Source organism: Narcine bancroftii, chromosome 3, assembly GCF_036971445.1.
Source record: "Narcine bancroftii isolate sNarBan1 chromosome 3, sNarBan1.hap1, whole genome shotgun sequence".
Classification (NCBI taxonomy): domain Eukaryota; kingdom Metazoa; phylum Chordata; class Chondrichthyes; order Torpediniformes; family Narcinidae; genus Narcine; species Narcine bancroftii.
Window position 1 is genome coordinate 203,450,585 of NC_091471.1, and position 21,132 is coordinate 203,471,716.

Sequence of the window (21,132 nt, forward strand, 5' to 3'; positions counted from 1 at the left end):
CAGATACAAAGAAGAGAAGAAGACACAAACACAGATACAGACACAGAAGAAGAAGAAGATGACCAAGATCTGCACAGAGAAATAGAAGGTAAAACTGATGGGACAAAGAGAAATAAAAGGTAAAAGTGATGAACAGAATATAGATAAAGTCTTTTTTGAAGAACAAATGAGATCAGTAAAAGAATGGTTGTCATTAGAGTTTAATGCAATTAAAAGGAAAATGAAAAGAACAAGATAAAATGCAAAGGTTAGAACTGGTAATGACAGAAATAGGGAAAAGAGTAGAGAATGTGGAAGAGTAGGAAACGGCTGTAGAAATGGAAGTAAATGACAAGAGAAAAATTGGAAGAAAGTGACAAAAAAATCAGAGACACGAGAGTTGTTATCTCAGAAAATTGATATGTTGGAAAATTATAGTAGGCGAAACAACATAAAAATAGTGGGCTTGAAGGAGGGTGAAAAAGGCACAGACATGAAAGAATTTATAAAAGGATGGATCTCGAAGGTCCTGGGAACGACAGAAATGCAGGAAGAAATGGAAATAGAAAGAGCACACCGAGCATTCGCTCCGAAACCAGTCACATCAAAAACCAAGATCCATCTTAGTAAAATTTTTGAGATACATGACAAAAGAAAATATACTGGAATGGACAAGGAGTAAAATTAGAAAAGATAAACCATTGGAATACAAGGGTCAAAAAATATTTTTTTACCAAGACATAAGTTTTGAACTCAAAGAGGAGGAAGGAAATTAATACAGTGAAATCAACTTTATGGAAAAAAGGTTACAAATTCATATTAAGACATCCAGCAGTGCTTAAAATATTTATACCCAGGGAGCAAAACAGACTGTTCTTGGATCCAGAAAAAGCGCAAGAATTCGTAGAACGTTTGCAGGACAGAAGATATGAAGAGATGTAATAAGAATGAAGAACGGCGATAAAATATATATAAAGATGTAAAAACAATGGATATGTAAAGAACTAAAGAGGGAAAAGAGAAGGGAAGGAAGGGAGAAAGGGGGAAAAGAGAGCTTTGTTATATGTGTTTAAAAAAAAAAGTGTTTTCTGGTAAGGGCTGGGTAGAGGGGGAAATAACCGTCACTGCAAAATCAGTTGATGCTGCGAACAAAAATCGCAATCCACATGAAAAGGGGAGCCGTGGTTGCCCAGCAAGGGATATGGGGCAACTCAGAGAGGGGGGTGGGGGGGGGGGGGGGGGAGGATCTTTTGGGGTTAAGGTATTAGTGGAAGTGGGAACTGAGGGGGTATTTTATGTTTTATATGTGTTGTCATACATTAAGTGTATAAGAGAAAACTAAGAAATGAAAATGGGGGAAAAGGGAGATGAAGGTGGCGAAGAGGTGGAAAAGAGGTGTATGCAAGATACATGACCATGTTGAACTATATAACTATAAACATTAATACATAACCAAATTAAAAAAGAGGTTATTAAATTTATTGAAGAAGGAAAAAATAGATATAGCATTTGTGCAAGAAAAACATCTAACTGAAGTGGAACATAACAAACTAAAGAGAGACTGGTTAGGACATGTAACAGCAGCATCCTATAATTCAAAAGCTAGAGGTGTAGCCATACTAGTTAACAAAAATGTACCAATCAAAATAGAGGAGGAAATAATAGATCCGACAGGGATATACTCAGAATTTTGGAATTTGCTCAATATATATATGCCTAACGAGGAGGATCAAAAGTTTATGCAGGATTTTTTTTTGGAAGATTGCAGGCACACAAGGAAATATATTGATAGGAGGGGATTTTAACCTTAATTTGGACCCAATGTTGGATAAAACTGGACAAAAGACAAATAAAAAGAATAAAGTAGCCAAATTTAAGGTTAAATCAATGCAGGAAATGAAAACGAATAAATATATAATTTAAAAAATAAAGTCACAATGTTTGAGCAAATTTGGGAACCATACATGGAACATATCAGAGAGAGCTTGCCTATGACCTCCATCCTCTAAAATGAGAATGAAAATGATAAGAAAACAAAACTACTAGATTCAGTATGTAATAAATAGATGATGCATTTTTCTTGTTTTTTTTCCTTTGTATGAAAATATTGTTCTATGGTTTTATTGTATATGTTGAATATTTATGGGTCTTGGAGGGGGGTGGGTAGAGGGAAGGAAGGGAAAGGGGAGAAAAGACCACTGTGCAAATTTAATGAGAAACGTTTGTACATATTTTGGTTGATATGCTTCATAGTGTGAAAAGTAAAAAATTATATAAAAAATTTTTCTTCCCACTCACATACCACTAAGTAATCCCTATACCATAAGTGCTCTGTGATTAGAAAGGAATTGATTAAGGTGGAAGGGAAGGTTGAGAATCAGTGCTCTAGACCCAATTGTTACTGAAATATTTTGCTTGAGAAAAATTGTCATTGGCTCATTTCCTTTGAAATGAGTTATGAAACCGTGCACATAACGATTCAATTATATACAATTAAAACAAGTTTTCAAACTTTTTCTTTCTGCCCACATACCACCTTAAGCAATCCCTTATAAATAATCACAGAGCACCTATGGTGCAGGGAATACTTAAAGTGGTATGTGAGTGGAATTGCAAGATGACTACAGAGAACCTTAGTTATGGAGAGAGAATGGAGAGGCTGGGCTTTGAAGCAAAGGAGGCGGAGAGGTGAGTCACAGATAAGGCAGTCAGTGAACACCACCCCCCAAGAAGGCATGTTTTAAGGCAAAAGGAAGCAGGTTTTAAAGGAAATCTGAAAAGCAAGGATTTAAAAAGCCTGAAACAAGCTGCCAAAGGTGGTGGCAGAATCAAATACAACTACCACCACATTTAAGAGGCATTTAGAAATAAGGAATGAAAGGGTACTTCCCTGAATCAACACTATTAATTCAGATAGGCAAAAGAGTTGGCATGGACATGGTGGGCTGATAGGCCCTATTTCTGCACTGCATGACTATGACTCTTACATGAGGTCATCTGGTTGATCCATTTTAGAACATGTGGCACAGGTGAACTTTTCCATATTTATTTTAAAGAAATTTCATAATTGCTGCATACCTAAAATGCATCAAAAAAGTGGAATGAGGTACCTTGGCCACCATGGATGAGACAAGCTGAAGAGCCAATTTCCAGGGTGTAAAACTCTTATGACAATGGAAGCAACCCTGATGATTTACAAGAAAAGTTTCAATTCACTTCTAAGAATTCTGATTTACGTTTCATCAAATCAGGAAGTACAAGACTGCTGTTGTCTATATTTACCTCAACTTACCCAACTCACACAATTTAAATATGGATTGTAGAAGTGATAAGAGATTCAGTAATCTTAATTTCAGTTTTTAAAAATCACCCTTCTTCTCCTCACAAACCAAAGTGAAATGCCACCAGACAGGATGGCAAAGAGGTTAATGCTCCATCCTCCAGTTGAGGGGTGTCAAGTTCAACCATGATCTCAAGCACCGCCTGTAGAGTTGGCATGGAGTGCAGAGTCTCCCACAATTGCACGAGTTTATTTTGGGAGCTTCCATTTCCTCCAGGACCCAAATACACACATTAATAGTCTAATGTAAATTAAAGTGAAGAGGCAATATTATATATAAAAAAACATGTTTATGGATGCAACCTTGCAGAGCTGCAAAAGGGAAGAAAATGGAACTATTCTGGGATTGTTCTGCTTAGTGCAGTCTTAGTGAGCCAAAAGGATTCTGTATGCTTGGATTTCCAATACTTTAGAATTGGTCCTATTTAGATTGAGTCACCGACAGCAAATAATTTCATATGATTTAATTTAGACATTTAGCAACAGGTCTTTTCGACCCATGAGCCCATGCAGCCCAATTACACCCAATTGATCTACAATCCCGATAGATTTTCGAATGGTGGGAGGAAATCAGAGCACACGGAGGAAATCCACACAGATGCTGGGAGATGTACAAACTCCTTATAGACAGCACTGGATTTGAATTAGTCGCTGGCACTGTTATAGTGTTGCGCTAACTGTGCCACCCACAAGACACTGACTGCAATGAACATTATCCCTTTTGCTATTAAGCCTCTCCCACTTTCAATCTTTTTCTTTCCATTTTCTTTTTCTGTGTCACAAAAGCTTAATGCCTTTAACTTATTCCAGTTCTGATAAAAGCTCGAGGATCTGAATCTCTTTCTTCACATTTCCTACCTGATCCACTGAGTATTTTCAGTATTTTGTTCAACTTCAAGAATCATAATATTGCTGAGTAGACTCAAAGTCATCTTTTTTGGACTAACTAGTATTTTCATACATTTATTTTCATACAAAGATTTTGAATGCATAAAAAATATTACGATGCAACTTTCGACAGTATTTTATTAACTTAGCAGAGAAAGAATGAAAGTATTCATGATCAACTCCCTCAGCATCCTCAAGAGAATATTTTAGCAAGGAGGTAAACTGCAGGATTCCAGAAAATCTGAGTTAAACTGTAATTGAAATAATTTATCATGTGTTGATTAGCCTGTGATGTTCTCCAAGCTTAAGGCAGATTAAATTATTTAACTGCTGGTCACTTTTCATGATTATAAAATATGAAGGCAAATTCCAAAAGCTGTTTCACAATGAGAAATTTGTATAGGTCAATTAAAATGCAAATTCTGCAGAGAGCTTTAAACATCAGGGAGAAAAGCAGGATTACAACATTGACTTGTACAATTTTTGAAAAGGTTGCTGAGAACTCAAGGTGGCCAAAGGAGAAATGGACTTTAATGCTTCAAAGTGTGTTGAAGGGAAAAGCACGAACTGCATACTATAGTTTGACTGCACAGCAAATGGCAAGTTATGACTGTTAAACAAGCAGTATTGAAAGCTTGAGTTGGTTCTGGAAGCATATAGGCAAAAATTTAGGAGTTTGGTGAAAACATGGAATCAATCTTATATGGATTTTGCTCTGAAGAAATCTGTATGTTTTGACCGTTGGTGCACCTCAAAAGGAATAAACAATGATTTTAACAGATTGAGAGAATTAATACTAATAGAGGAAATTAAAAGGTGTGTCCCAGAGGAGATTAAATTATACCTGGATGAGAAAGACTTGGGGACGTGGCAACAGGTGGCTAGATTAGCAGAGGAATTTGCTCTGATTGACAAAAGTACATTTCAGAACAGTGGGCATTTTCAGGGATCTAATGTGGAACAGATTAATAAACCTGTTCATAAGGTTAATGTGGAGCAGGATAGTAGGCCTGAAATAAAGTCTGGAGAAAATGTTAGAAGATGAAGGAAAGGTAGGAAAGGACAGAACCTCTGCATTTATATGTCATTTGTGTAAGAAACCTGGTCATATAATTTCAAATTGTCTAGTTTTGAAAAAGAGAAAAGGAGCAGAAGCATGTATTCAAACAACAGAATTTAAGGAGAGCAGATGTGCCAAACCTGATAAAGAGGTCATGGATGTTTTCAAACCTTTTGCGTCAGAGGGCTTTTTCTCAATAAAGGTGGGAGAACCACAGGTTCCAGTTAAAATTCTTAGAGATACGGAGGCTGATCAGTCATTGTTGTTAGATAGTGTTTTAACTGTGGATCAAAGAACTGACACAGGGGAGATAACTTTGATTAAAGGTGTTGGAGGTGAGGTAGGATCAATATCACTTCGCAAGGTTGTGCTAAATTCAGAATTAGTCAAAGAACCTGCTGTAGTAGGAGTAATTCCAAAGTTACCCATGCAGGGTGTCTCATTTTTGTTGGGGAATGATTTGGCAGAGGATAAAGTTGGGTCAGTTTTAAGATTGACAAATCAGCCTAGTAAGGATGAGGTTAGGGAGGATGGTGAGATATATCCTGCATGTGCGGTAACTAGGTCTGTGACTAAGGAAATGGTGACAGCTGAAGAAAATCCAATTGATAGAGATTTGCCCAGAACTTCTGAAGTACTGCAAGGTCATTGTGAGAATAAGATTTCTCTTTGTCAAGGAAAGAGTTAATACAGCAACAGAAAATAGATACAGATCTTGTTAGCTAAAGACAGAAAGCAGTAACTGAACAGGAGACTAAAGAAGTGGCTTGGAGGGGGAATTGTTGCAAAACCTTACTATGATAAAAATAGTGAAGAACGATCTGCATCAGAGGTGTTGGCTGTTGACAGAGTGGAGGAAGTGGTGGATCATAAGATTATGGAAAAAGAATGTTGTGAGGGTAACCTTAAATAAACCATGGTTCTTGTGCACCTGTCTAACTCAACAATTTTAGAAAATTTGGAAGAAAAGTTAGGCCATCTTAAGTTACAAGAGCAGATGCAGTTGAAAGAATTAATTTTGAAATACACAAATTGGTTCCCTGATGTTCCAAAAAAGATGTCAGTGATTTACCATGATGTAGATGTTGGAAAAGCAAATCCCATAAAACAGCACCCATATAGAATAAACATTCCGAAGAGTAAAATCATGGATCAGGAGGTGGAATGTTGAGGAATTATATTATTAGAGCTTTGAATTTGGATTGGTGCTCTCCTTGTATTCTGGTACCAAAACCAGATGGAACTGTTAGGTTCTGTACAGATTATAGGAAGGTTAATTCAGTAACTAAAACAGATGCTTATCCTATTCCGAGAATAGATGACTGTATTGATAAAATTGGCAAAGCTAAATTTCTTACTAAGTTGGATTTGTTGAAGGGTCACTGGTGCGCGCCTTAAACTGAGAGAGGAAAGAATATTTCAGCTTTTGTAACTCCATCTGGTTTATACGAATATAATGTGTCACCTTTTGGCATGAAAAATGCCCCTGCAACATTCCAGAGGATGATTAATTCAGTTATCCAAGGGTTAACTCATACAGATGCTTATATTGATGACTTGGTCACAAAAAGTGACACATGGGAAGAACAACTAAGGCAATTGGACAAATTGTTTGCAAGATTATCCAAAGCAAACTTAACTGTTAATTTAGCATAGTCAATTTGCAAATGCCACAGTACTTGGGTTATATAGTAGGCCATGGCAAAGTTGCACCTATTCAAGCCAGGGTGAATGCAATTTCTGAGTTTCCTACTCCCAATGGCAAGAACACAGGGAGAAGGTTTTTAGGAATGGCAGGATATTACAAGAAATTTTGTTTAAGTTGCTCTTCCTTTAACCAATCTTTTGAAGAAAGGGGAGAAATTTGTGTGGACTAAAGATTGTCAGGCAGTGTTAGAAAATTTAAAGGAGATGCTATGTCATTGCCCTGTGTTAAAATCTCCTGATTTTGACAGACCATTTTCTGTAGCAGTGGACCCCAGTGAGGAAGCAGCAGGTACAGTTTTATTGCAAAAACATAATGAAATTGACCATCCAGTTGCCTACTTTTTAAAAAAAAATCAATGTTCATCAAAAGAAATATTCCACTATTGAAAAAGAACTGTTGGCTATATTTGCTCGGCAGAATTTTGACATATATCTTGGTACCTCTCATAAACCAATTGTTATATTCACTGACCACAATCCTTTGATGTTTTTTAATAAAATGAAGAATAAAAACAGAAGGTTTTTAAACTGGAGTTTGACATTACAAGAATACGATCTGCAAATTAACCATATCAGAGATGTAAATAATGTGATTGCCGATTGTTTGTCAAGATGTTAAAATTGATCGTGTATAAAAATATTTTAAAATTGAATTACTATATTATAACATGTTATATATGTGTATTACTATCTCTTTAGTGATTTTTAAGACAGTTTAGTTATAACTGAATTTTAACTTGAGTTAAAATTCTCTTTAAGGGGGAAGGTATGACAGGGTATTTAGAAGTGGTTTGGGAGGAATTGCTAGAGCAGCTTAAACACACATTTTAAAAACAGAATTTTTGCAAGACTTTTGCAGAGAGCAACAAAGTATCAGCATACAGCTTGCCTGGGAGGGCATGTGATTTTTTTGTAGGCAGGGACAGATCAGTTTTACTCTCAGAGAGGGAGGGTGTGAAACAGAGAGAGAAGGAGAGACAAATCAGTTCCAGAGGGCCAAGCTGGCAAGGCTGCCTGGTCAAAGGAGAAGACTGACAGTCTGAAAAGTGATCTGAAAGAAAGAGGATCATCTGGAGAACCCTGAAGGGGGCAAGTTTCATCAGCAAGACTGATCAGAAAGGAATCAGTGCAGATGTCCTGGAAAAGGAATCTCTTTCTGACAACCAGTAAGAACCCTTCTGAGTGGTAAACATTTGCCTGCTAAACACCAATGCCTGGTGAACGTTGTTAATGCTAACTTCTGTGCACAGTACAAGTATTGCCTGCAACCTGTGAGATTCGACTGTGATCCAAATAACTTTTCTAATCTTAAATATACATTACACACACCTGCACTTAGTATTAGAATTAAGTAGGTTAAGTAATAAGTTAAAGTTTAATTCTGTTTTCTTGTTCAAATATAATTAAAAACTACTTTTGTTTAAGTAACCCTGTGTTGTGGTGCATATCTATTGCTGATGGCTTTTGGGGTCCTCTGAACTCTGTAACAGTACTCAATTGTAGTCTAAAACATACTCAATTTGAATATACTTAATGATTCAGCATCCACAGCTCTTAAGTTGCAGATGCATAACCAAAGGAATTCTTTTTCAACTCAGTCTTAAATGATCTACCCCTTATCCTCAGCACTCCATTCAAGTTCCAGATTCCCCACGATTCTAGAACTTTATTACAAATCTTATGTTTGAACTCAACTTAACAACTGGATCCTAGAATTCCTTACCTGCAAACTCAATCACTGAGGATTGGTGATAAACCTGCTTCTTGATTATGCCAATCACCTGCAAATGCAGCCTCTGACTACACTCCTTATAAGCTGATGACAGCATGGCCAAATTCAGCTCCTACTCAATCTACAAGTTTACAAATAATGCCAACGATAACTCAAACAACTACTGAGTTCAGGAAGGAGATAGAGCTTAATGGCATGGTGATAAGACAATGTCATCTCCCTCAAAGTGAACAAACTGAAGGAGCTGGTCACCAACTTCAGGAAGCAGAGTGAAGTACATGCATCAATGGTGCAGAGATGCAGATAGTCAAGAAATTCAAATCCCTAGATGTAAATATCATGAACAATTTGTTCTGGTCCAACCACATTGACAGTCTACACCTCTACTTCCTCAAAGTTTTTCAGCATCCTCCAATTAATCATGATAATTTTTATAAATGTATCAAAGAAAGCATCACTCTGGATGCATGACAGCTTGGTATAGAAACTGCTATCAAAGAAATTGCTCAGTTTTGAACACAAGCTCAAGCCATCATACAATCCAGCCTGCCCTATATCTACAGTCTACACTTTTGCATTGCCTCTGGAAACAGCTAACAAAATGACGTGCCCATGCCACCATAGTCATATCTCATCTCCCCTTTCCCATCAGACAGAGATACTGGGGTTTGAAAATGGGTATCACAAAGTACAAGTTTCTTTGCCATTGTTATTAGATTCTTGCACAGACATCTCATACGAAAAGGATGATCTCTTGCAAACCTACCTCATGATAGCCTTTGCACCATTTTAATTGCACTTTTCTCTGGTAACTATATTCTCCGGTAACTTTATATTCTACACATTTGTTTCATTTTGCACTACCCCTTTTTCTTATTCAAGGATTGATTTGCCTATAAAGCAAAGTATGCATGAAAATAGTTTACCTGAACTCTGGAGGTCCATTAAGGTCAATCCTTCCACATAAAACAACCCTTCAGCCCAGGGTTGTGATCGAGTAAATTCTCTTTCTTTCTATTTATTTATTTAAATAATTTAGAAGTTTTAAAACAACATAATTATTAAAACAAATTGAAAAAACAATACATGGCATATTTTTATATCCCCTTATCCCCCCCCCCCCAAATAAACCCCTAAGATAAAAGGTAAAGAAAAAAAGAGAACGTCAAAAACAAAAATATAACCTCAATTAAAATAGTAATGGAGCTGAGAATTACCACTAGAACGAGCTGTGGAGAGCCCTCAAACTTTCAAACCAACATATTATATAAGTATGGGCTCCATACTTTCAAAAATAAATTATATTTATTACGCATGTTATTTTTTTTCAAGTAGAATACAAGAACATAATTCAGCATGCCATATCTGCATCCCTAAATCTCTATCTGATTTCCAAGTAATGGCTATGCATTTTCTAGAAATAGCTAATCTTAATAATTCAATTTGATACATAGTTAATCTTAATTTAAGGCTAATCATTTTAACATTACCCAACAAAAAGAAAGTCAGATCAAGTGGGAGTTTTGCCTTTAATATTTTTTCCAAAAATACTTTCATGTCTACCCAAAAAGGTTTCACTCTAGGACAATGCCAAGTAGAGTGAAAAAATGAGACTACTTCTTGACCACATTTAAACCATAAACATGATAACATTAAGTTTTAAAAATTTTTTGGGAGAGTTGAATATAGTTGATGTAAAATATTATATTGAACCAGCCTACATCTTACATTAATAATTTTTGCCATACTATTTTAACTGCATCTAATCATTCTCATCTTTCAATCTAAATCAACCTCCCATCTTAATCTTGATTTAGGAATACCTAATTTAGGACCTTTTCTTTGAAGTAATTTATACATAAATTTATTCATATCACCATTAGTTATTAATAATTCTAATTGATTCTGTCTAGGTAGTCTCAAATTTTAACCCAATTTATCAGTCAAGAGACTTTAACTTGATAACAAAAAAAGTAGTATTTGGGATATTAAATTTATCCTTCATTCATTGAAAAGTAATAAATTTACCAGCTTCAAAATCTATTTTTTGATCCCCATTTTACTCCAAATCTTCAAAAATTGATTATTCATAGAAAAAGAAAGTCTATTTTGATGTAGGCATTTTCTGAGAAAGTAAACCTTTTCCACCCATCTCAGTCATAATTAAATGTTTCAAACTAGGTGTATCTTTAATTAAATGTTTCAAACTAGGTGTATCTTTAATTAAATGTTTCAAACTAGGTGTATCTTTAGTTCCTGTTAACAGTTTTGAATTCCATTTATAAATAAATGTTTTTCACCTATTTTACTTAATTCTATTTTAACCCAAGTTAAAGATTTCTCTAAATCAAACATTCCATAATAAATTTCAATTGGGCTTCTTGAAATGCGGAAGCTGTAAACGTCCTAATTCAAATTCCCAAGTTAATTTTTCTAAACAACTCTAGTCATCTTTCCTTTCCATAAAAACTTCCTAATAATTGAATTCAAATCCATAAACAACTTTTGAGATCTTTTGCAAGGAATAGATTGAAAAGGTATTGAATCCTTGGAAAAATAATCATTTTAATACAATTTAATCTACCCATTAAGGTTAGAGGCAAGTCATTCCATCTATTTAAATCATCATTAACTTTATTAAATAATGGAAATTCATTTTATATAAATTATTCAAATCTTTATTAATTTTGATTCCTAAATATATAATTCCATTATTTGACCATCTAAATTGAGCAAAGTGTTTACATTGAGTATAATCCCCATTAACCAAGGGCATAATTTCACTTTTGTCCCAATTAATTTTATAACCTGATATTTCACCATATTCTTTCAATCTCGTACACAAAAAAATGCAAAGATTTTATAGGATCTGTTATATAGACCAAGACATCATAAGCAAATAAATTAATCTTACATTCCTCTCTACTATCTTTTATTCCCTTAATATTAGCATCTTTGATTAATTTTGGTAAAGGTTCAATTGCTTAAACAAAGATGGAAATAAAGGACATCCTCGTCTAGTTGATCTACTCAATGAAAAGCTGAAGAAATCTGTCCATTAGTTACAATCTTAGCAAAAGGGTTTGTATATAAAACTTTTTGACCGAATTAACAAATATTGATCCAGACCCAAATTTTTCTAACACCTTAAGTGGCTAATTCCATTCTAATCTATCAAAAGCCTTCTCAGCATCTAAAGCCAACACAAATTCTGACTTCTTTTGAGATGCATATATTAAACTAATTAATATAGCAATATTACCTGCAGAATGCCACGTTTTAAACAAAAGCGGATTGATCCATACGAATTAAATCCTGTAGATATTTAGCCAGTCCATTTACAAAAACATTAGCGATAATTTTATAATCAACATTTAATAATGAAATTGGTCTATAAGATTCAGTTTTTAATAAATCTATCTTTCTTAGATATAACAGTCATAATTGCATTTGAAAAAATTCTGGTAAGGAATCAGTTTCCATTGCCTGTTTCAACACCTCCATAAAAGGAGGCATTATCAAATCTTTAAATTTCTTATAAAATTCTGGCAGAAAGCCGTCCTCCCCTGGAGACTTACTACTTTGTAAGGAATTAAGAGCATTAACAATTTCTCTATCTGTAAATGGGGCATCTAACTCTTTCTGGTCTTGGCATTTTAAAGAAGATTAATTTCAGATAGAAAGTTATGAATCTTAACCATTATCGGACTGAGATTTATATAAATTAGAATAAAAAAATCTTTAAAAATCTTTATTTCTGATGTTTTTAAAGGAATGTGAAAAAAATCCTTTTTATAGCATTAATAATCTTTGAAGCTTTTTCTACTTTGAATTGCCAAGCTAAAACCTCGTGCCCTTCCCCTAATTTATATTTCTGTCTAGTTTTCTCAATAAAGTTGTTCTATAAGTTTGTATCAAGTTATAATACAATTTCTTTTTTATTAACCTTTTTTCTTCAGATATATTGCTCTGCAAATCATTTTCTAAATTCTCTATTTCTTTTCCCAATTTATTTAATTCTTTAAGATGGTCCTTTTTAATTTTAACTGAATAACTTATTATTTGACCTCTGAAATAAGCTTTCAAGGCATCCCATAGAATAAATTTATTATCCACCAAGTTATAATTAATATTCAAATATTCCTGAATCAGTCTTCTATAATTACAAAAATCAACATTTATTGACAATGTGGAATTAAATCTCCATCTATAAAATGATTTTTCCTTTTCAGAAACTGTACATGAAATCAAAAGAGGTGAATGGTCTGATAAAATCCTAGCCTTATATTCTGCATGTATAACTTGTGCTTGCAATGGAGCTGACATTAAAAACATCTATTTTTGAATAAGAATCATGTTCACTGGAATAAAAAGAATAATCTTTTCCTTTCTGATTTTATCTTTGCCAAATATCCACCAAATTCAAATCGTTCAAAGCCAGAATTCTTTTAGCTGTTTTAGTTCTAGTAACTGATTTGTGACTTATCTAATATTGGATCTAAACAACAATTAAAATCTCCACCAATTAACACATTTCATCTACTTTAGCAAGGCGTAAAAAAAATGTTTTGAATTAATTTTTCATCATCAATATTAGGTACATAAATATTAATGAGTGTTCACATCTCAGAATAAATTTGTCAATATGCTAAAAACAAATCTCCCTGCAGGATCTGTAACTGTATCTTGAGGTAATTTCTTATCAAAATAGCAACTCCTCTTGCTTGAGAATTAAACAAAGCTATTATTTGACCTATCCTCTTTTTAGTTTTTGATGTTCTTTTTCAGTTCAATGTGTCTCTTGTAAAAAAAAATCAAACCTCAATTTCTTAATACAAGCCAAATTTTTCTTCCTAAATACAAGCCAAAATTTTCTTCCTATTAATTGGGTTAGTAAGCCCATTCATTTTAATAGTTACAAAATTTAATGCATTATTGACAGACATCTCAAATCCCAAAACTAAAGATCTCTCACCATCCATCCCAGTGGATCCCTGCTTCATACACATTTTCAAACATGATTGACATCTCCAAAAAAAAAAGACAAGAAAAAAACTCCTTAAGAAAAGAGAACCACCCCCCCCGAACAAAAAGTACTGATAGTTTTTTTTTAAATTATTCCCCTCTATTGGATGGGAAGTGGCCTTTACCACAAAGTGGCAGGCAGCTACAGAAGGAAAAGACAATAAGTCTGCCTCCCCCAGACAGAATGTACATGTTCATTTATACTATTCATTCAAGTTTAAAGAGCTTCTTCAAGATCCTTGTTCACGTGAACATCAATGTCGATCAATTCTTGGCATTCAGACATAAATCTTACATATTCTCAGCTTGACTCAATCTCACCTTTTGAATAAGTTGACTGAGTTTCTTTTTAGACAAAGAATTGGCAAATTCCAGAGCTTCATCTTCATCAGTAAAAAAAATTGCTACTGATTTTCTCCAGAAAAAAATTAAGTATGGCTGGGTATCGAAAAGAGAACTTGAATCCTTTTTTCAAACAAATGATTTTGCAGGATTTAATTATTTTCTTCTTATAACAATAGACATACTTAAATCTGCATAAAAGAATGGTTTATTGTTTCCCACTATTAAAGGGCCTTGTTGTTTTCTGGCATTTTGGACTGCCAATCTTAGTATAATTTCTTTATCTTGATAATGTAAACATCTGATTAGAATAGAGTGTGGCGCTTGGCATGGGAATGGTTTCTTTCTATTAGCTTTATCCAATTCTAATCTATTCAGAAAATTTTCATGCCCCATATCTCCAGAGTCCATTTTTGAAAGAATAGTACAGAATTGGGACTTTCAAAATCTTCAGACAGCCCAACAATTTTAACATTATTTCTGTGGCTATGATTCTCTAACACAATTTTTTGTAAAGTTATTTCCTTTGAACTTCCCAAGCCATAAAAGAATCTTCCATTTTATTCACTGTATCTTTACACTGCTTTACTTCAAAACCATAATCTTATATATCTATTTTCTGGACTTTAACATATCCACAGTCTCAGTATATTTTGCCATTTCTTGTTTAATAAAATTTATTTCACCTTTGAGCTATTGAAATTGTGTACGAGCATCAGATCTAACAGACAAAAAATGTGCATCCATACGTTTAATCATTTTATCCATCCAAATAATAATTAAAGAAGTCTGAACTGAAGAATCCATAACTTTAAGTTTCACTTCAGAATATTCAAACTTTGCTTCTTCCATACCTTGAATAAATTGGGGTTCTTCTCAATATTTCTACTCCTTCCAATTCTTCATATATTTCTGCTTCTTCATCTCTTCCTTCTTCCTCTTCACTAGAAGATGAAATTAATCTAGTCTGTGAGCCGATTGCTTTACCCTGGTCTGACCAGCGACACTATTATACTCGGGTTTAGCTAGCGACAATCATTCCATTGTGCGTTTGTACGAACTGTTGTGCATCACAGTTTTTCTTGCAATGGTGGTAGTTCTATAACCTTCTTCTGAACTCCAGCGCCATCTTCTCCAGCTCCCTGGAGAAGCTGCACTGGAGTTGCATTAACTTTAGCCGTCACAGCACAGGTCACCCTCTGAGGGAGAGGAGGCAAGTCCAGGGGCTCCATTGTCAAGTTAGGCCAAGTTTCTTCAAATCATACTAACCTCTTTAATAGCCACTTTCTTGCTGTTTTAGCCTTTGCTTTTCTTGTAGCCATAGCATTTCAGTTCAGAACAAGTCTCAACATCGTAATTTCAAAAAAAAATCATTTTATCCATTCGGGTTTTAGTTAATTCTGCCGGGAGAGGCATATTTCCACATCTCCAACCTACACCATCAGCTCCCCTCCATCGAGTAAATTTTCACCTCACCAACTCTGTGGCACTGCTCTAAATATGTCCAAAACTAATATTTCAAAGAGCCTCATTATAAGTAAATCTTCAAGCCATTAAACAATAACCAATAGTTTATAACTGCCATCTTAAGTTTTACACCCATCCTGCATTGTGATTCAATCACCCAAATTTTAAAGTGCATCGGGATAGATAGAGTTGATGTGGAAAGGGTTTTCCCATTGAGAGTAGGAGAGATGGATACTAGAGGCCATGGGTTGAGAGTTGACGGGCAAAGGTTTAGGAGTAACAGGAGGGGGAACTTCTTTACTCAGAGAGTGGTTACTGTGTGGAATGGGCGTCCGGGAAAGGTGGTGGAGGCAGGGTCAATTTTGTCATTTAAGAAAGAGTTGGATAAGTATATGGATGGGAGGGGATGGAGGGATATGGGCAGGGTGCTGGAAAGTGGGATTAGAGGAGGGTACTTGGATCAGTGTGGACTAGAAGGGCCAATTTGGCCTGTTTCTGTGCGGTAATTGTTATATGGTTATATGCAAATCAACAGTCATTTTGCATTTGAAGGACAATGAAGAGTTAAATCTACATGGGTGATGATAGAATAGTGGCTCTTGAAAAGGAAGCATGGTTTTGAGGAAGTTACCATAAAGGCAGTTTAGTGCCAGTCAATAATCTTGGCACTTAAATACTGAATTTGAATTTAAACCATTCAAATGCAACAGTACAAAGCTGACATTCAAAGCTACTCATGTCCAAGAACAGATGCTATAAATTCTAAACACATCAACTTAGAGGGCTGCCAACAATCAAGAAGCCTACTCATAGAAGTAATGAGAAATGGAATGTTTTTTCCATGTGTTCCTTTTTATAGCCCCTTGCAGGAAGCAGGTGTGGATAGTAGTCATATCAAAATCCTAAAGACTAATTTCCACAAAGCTTTGCATTCAAGGAGAAAGGGAACAATACAGAATGTTCCTGCTCTTAGCAGGCAATGCACAGAATCACCAACTTGCCTTAAGATTTACGGAGCAACCAAAATGAGACAATATGCAACATTTCTATAGAAAATTTAAAGCATTTGGAAGGCTACAGAGCCAGCAATCAGAGGTTCAAAAGTCAGCTTAATCTATTCCAGTGATGAGAAAACTTCCTGTTGCTTTTAAAAAAAAGAGACGATAATACAATTTGCTTCATGAACATCTATTTCAAACGTTTCTGCAAACTGCTGTAGGAAGTCAGATCAAGCAGTAGTGTTTGGGGAAGGGGGTGAAAAGAAATGGTAAGCATGGAGTTAAAACACTTCAAAACATGGATTCAAATTGATGAAATGAATCTTAATATACTTTTAATAGTGATCTCTCCAAAAGAATTCAGCACATTTCCATTGATGCATTGCAACCCTGTACTCCTGAAGATACAGCTACAATTTCCAATTTTAAAAGGCGACCCTTATGGATAGACCTTCATAAAATGGTGTTAAGTGGTGAAGATTTTTCACCTTTAATATAACAATCTTCACTGTGATTTTAACACAACTAAGATCAGTATGCTTATTGGTGACAATAGTTGGTGTAGCAGGTAGCACAACACCTTTACATCACCAGTAATTGGGACCAGGGTTCGAATCCAGCACTGTACATTCTCCCCATGTCTGCATGGGTTTTCTCCAGGAGTGCCGGTTTCCTCCCACCCTTCAAAATGTACCAGTGGTTATAGGTTAACTGGGTGGCACAGACTCATTGGGCTGAAATCGCCTGTTATGGTGCTGCATGTCTAAATTTAAATTTTTAAGAAATTTAATGGCTCCTGCCTAAATAACTACTAACCAGTGCCATTCACATTTGACGTGAAGTGCTACATCAGCTCCTGCCTGAGCAATGACATGGATCTGTTCTAATTTGCCTACTGCAGGAACAGGTCTACGACAGATACCATCTCACTGGCTCTACACAAAGCTGTGGAACACCTGAACAGCAAAGACACATACATCAGGATGCTCTGTCTCGGCTACAGTTCGGCATTTAACACCATCATCCCCTCAAAATTGATCAGCAAACTCCAAGTCGTGGGCTTTAATACCCCACTGTGTAATTGGATCCTGGATTTCCTCACCTCCAGACCACAATCAGTGAGGATTGGCAAGAACATCTCCTCCACAATCTCCATCAGTACTGGAGCACCAGAGGGCTGCGTTCTTAGCTCCTTGCTCTACTTATTACACCACCACTACCACCATCTACAAATTTACTGACTATACCACAGTAATGGGCTATACACAAAGGGGTGAAAGGTGAGATGACCCAGCATATAAGAGAGAGATTGAAAACTTGAATGAGCAGTGTACTAACAACCTCACACTCAATGACACCAAAACCAAGGAGCTGATTGTTGACTTTAAGAAGGGAAAACCAGAGGTGTACAATCCAGTGATTATTGGGGGATGAGAGAGGGAGATGGAACTCGAAAGTTGCTGGAGTCACTATTTCAGAAGACTTTTCCTGGACTAAACATACTAATGTCACCGTGAAGAAAGCACATCAGCGCCTCTACTTCCTCAGTTTGCAGAGTTTTGGTATGATATCTAAAAACACTGGCAAACTTCTATAGATGTGCTAACCAGCTGCATCATGGGCACCAATACCACAGAGCTGAAAGCACTGCAAAAGGTAGTAGACACAGCAGAGTACATCTTCGGCAAAACTCACTCTACCATCGAGAAAATTTTCATGGAACACTGCCATCGGGGACCACCAGTAATCGTCACACCACCCAGCATGTGCTCTATTCTCTCTGCTGCCATCAAGAAAGAGACATACATGCCACAAGATTTGTACCAGGTTAAGCAACAGTTGCTACCCCTCCAACATCAGACTCCAAAACAACAAATTCAAACTCATTTAAGGTCTCTTGCTTTGCATATTATTTATTACTGAATTTTCTTTTCTGTATTGCAGTTTGTTAACATTTCTTTCTTTATATTTCTCTTGTACAAGTATATTTTATTGAATGGAGATGTTTACATGACCTTGCCCACAGAAAAACAAATCTCAGGGTTCTGTGATGTCATGTATGCACTCTTGACAAATGTGAACTTTTTAGCCTATTTTGCCTTTCAATAGGCTAACAAATAATTTTAGATTCAGCTCCACTTTCCTGACCGTTCCCCCATACTGACTCTCCGCCAATGATAAATACAATTCATTTCTGATGCAGAATCTTTCGGATTCACAAGATGCAGAAGAAATTCCTCATCTCTGCCTTAAAGGAGCATCATTTATTATGAAACCATACCTCTCAATTATATCCTGTTAAGTTTCCTCTAAACCTGACGATGTTTCAAGAAGGTCACTTCCCAACCCAAAGGTCTAACCTACTCAACATTTCCTCACACATTAACCATTTTATCGCAGGAATCAAGTAAATGAATTTTCTTTAATCCAAAAAACAACCTCATTGTAAAATGTGATCTAAACTATATGCAAAACTCCAGGAGTGGTCTCAGGCACACCCTCTAGACTCATGGCATGACTTCCCTACTTTTACATGCCTCATCATATTACTTCCAGTGAACTACTATTTACACATTTTATAATCCTTCTTCATTTCCAAAAAAAATCATTTTCTATTCCTGTAAATTAAGTCAACTATCATTTCCTAAAATTGTATAGCGCCTAATTTTTGCTCACTATATATATATATAGATCTCTCTCGATATATCTCTCTCTCTATATATATATATATAGATCTCTCTCGATATATCTCTCTCTCTATATATATATATATATAGATCTCTCGAGAGCGATCTCTCTCTCTATATATATATATATATAGATCTCTCGAGAGCGATCTCTCTCTCTATATATATATATATAGATCTCTCGAGAGCGATCTCTCTCGAGAGCGATCCCTCGAGAGCGAGATCTATACCTATAGATCTATACCTATAGATCTATACCTATAGATCTATACCTATAGATCTATACCTATAGATCTATACCTATAGATCTATACCTATAGATCTATACCTATAGATCTATACCTATAGATCTATACCTATAGATCTATACCTATAGATCTATACCTATAGATCTATACCTATAGATCTATACCTATAGATCTATACCTATAGATCTATACCTATAGATCTATACCTATAGATCTATACCTATAGATCTATATCTATAGATCTATATCTATAGATCTATATCTATAGATCTATATCTATAGATCTATATCTATATCTCTTTGGCTTGGCTTCGCGGACGAAGATTTATGGAGGGGGTAAATGTCCACGTCAGCTGCAGGCTCGATTGTGACTGACAAGTCCGATGCGGGACAGGCAGACACGGTTGCAGCGGTGGCAGGGGAAAATTGGTTGGTTGGGGTTGGGTGTTGGGTTTTTCATCCTTTGCCTTTTGTCAGTAAGGTGGGCTCTGCGGTCTTCTTCAAAGGAGGTTGCTGCCTGCCGAACTGTGAGGCGCCAAGATGCACGGTTTGAGGCGATATCAGCCCAATGGCGGTGGTCAATGTGGCACGCACCAAGGGATTTCTTTAGGCAGTCCTTGTACCTTTTCTTTGGTGCACCTCTGTCACGGTGGCCAGTGGAGAGCTCGCCATATAACACGATCTTGGGAAGGCGATGGTCCTCCATTCTGGAGACGTGACCCACCCAGCGCAGCTGGATCTTCAGCAGCGTGGACTCGATGCTGTCGACCTCTGCCATCTCGAGTACTTTGACGTTAGGGATGAAAGCGCTCCAATGAATGTTGAGGATGGAGCGGAGACAACGCTGGTGGAAGCGTTCTAGGAGCCGTAGGTGATGCCGGTAGAGGACCCATGATTCGGAGCCGAACAGGAGTGTGGGTATGACAACGGCTCTGTGTATGCTTATCTTTGTGAGGTTTTTCAGTTGGTTGTTTTTCCAGACTCTTTTGTGTAGTCTTCCAACGGCGCTATTTGCCTTGGCGAGTCTGTTGTCTATCTCATTGTCGATCCTTGCATCTGATGAAATGGTGCAGCCGAGATAGGTAAATTGAGTTTTGTGTGCCCGATGGAGATGTGGGGGGGCTGGTAGTCATGGTGGGGAGCTGGCTGATGGAGGACCTCAGTTTTCTTCAGGCTGACTTCCAGGCCAAACATTTTGGCAGTTTCCACAAAACAGGATGTCAAGCGCTGAAGAGCTGGCTCTGAATGGGCAACTAAAGCGGCATCGTCTGCAAAGAGTAGTTCACGGACAAGTTTCTTTTGTCTCTTGGTGTGAGCTTGCAGGCGCCTCAGATTGAAGAGACTGCCATCCGTGCGGTACCAAGCCATGAAAGACCTCAACAATGAAGACGCTGTTTACATCCGGTACCGCACGGATATATATACACACACATTTTATATATATATATACATATATATATACATATATATATACATTATATACATTTTATATATATATATATACATTTTATATATATATATACATTTTATATATATATATACATTTTATATATATATATATACATTTTATATATATATATATACATTTTATATATATATATATACATTTTATATATATATATACACATTTTATATATATATATATACACATTTTATATA

General features: G+C 35.9%; 1 protein-coding gene across 6 annotated transcripts in view; it reads right to left on the reverse strand.

Moving 5' to 3' along the window:
* Positions 1 to 21,132, reverse strand: part of smad1 (SMAD family member 1) — a 103,944-nt gene that overhangs the window by 57,068 nt on the left and 25,744 nt on the right. Inside the window, exon 1 of one of the 6 annotated variants that reach the window (XM_069926347.1) lies at positions 9,633 to 9,713. The exons of the other annotated variants lie outside the window; for them this stretch is intronic. The gene's annotated coding sequence lies outside the window, so the exon portion shown is untranslated. Of the gene's footprint in view, positions 1 to 9,632; positions 9,714 to 21,132 lie in introns of those variants that run through there. 6 annotated transcript variants of the gene reach the window in all.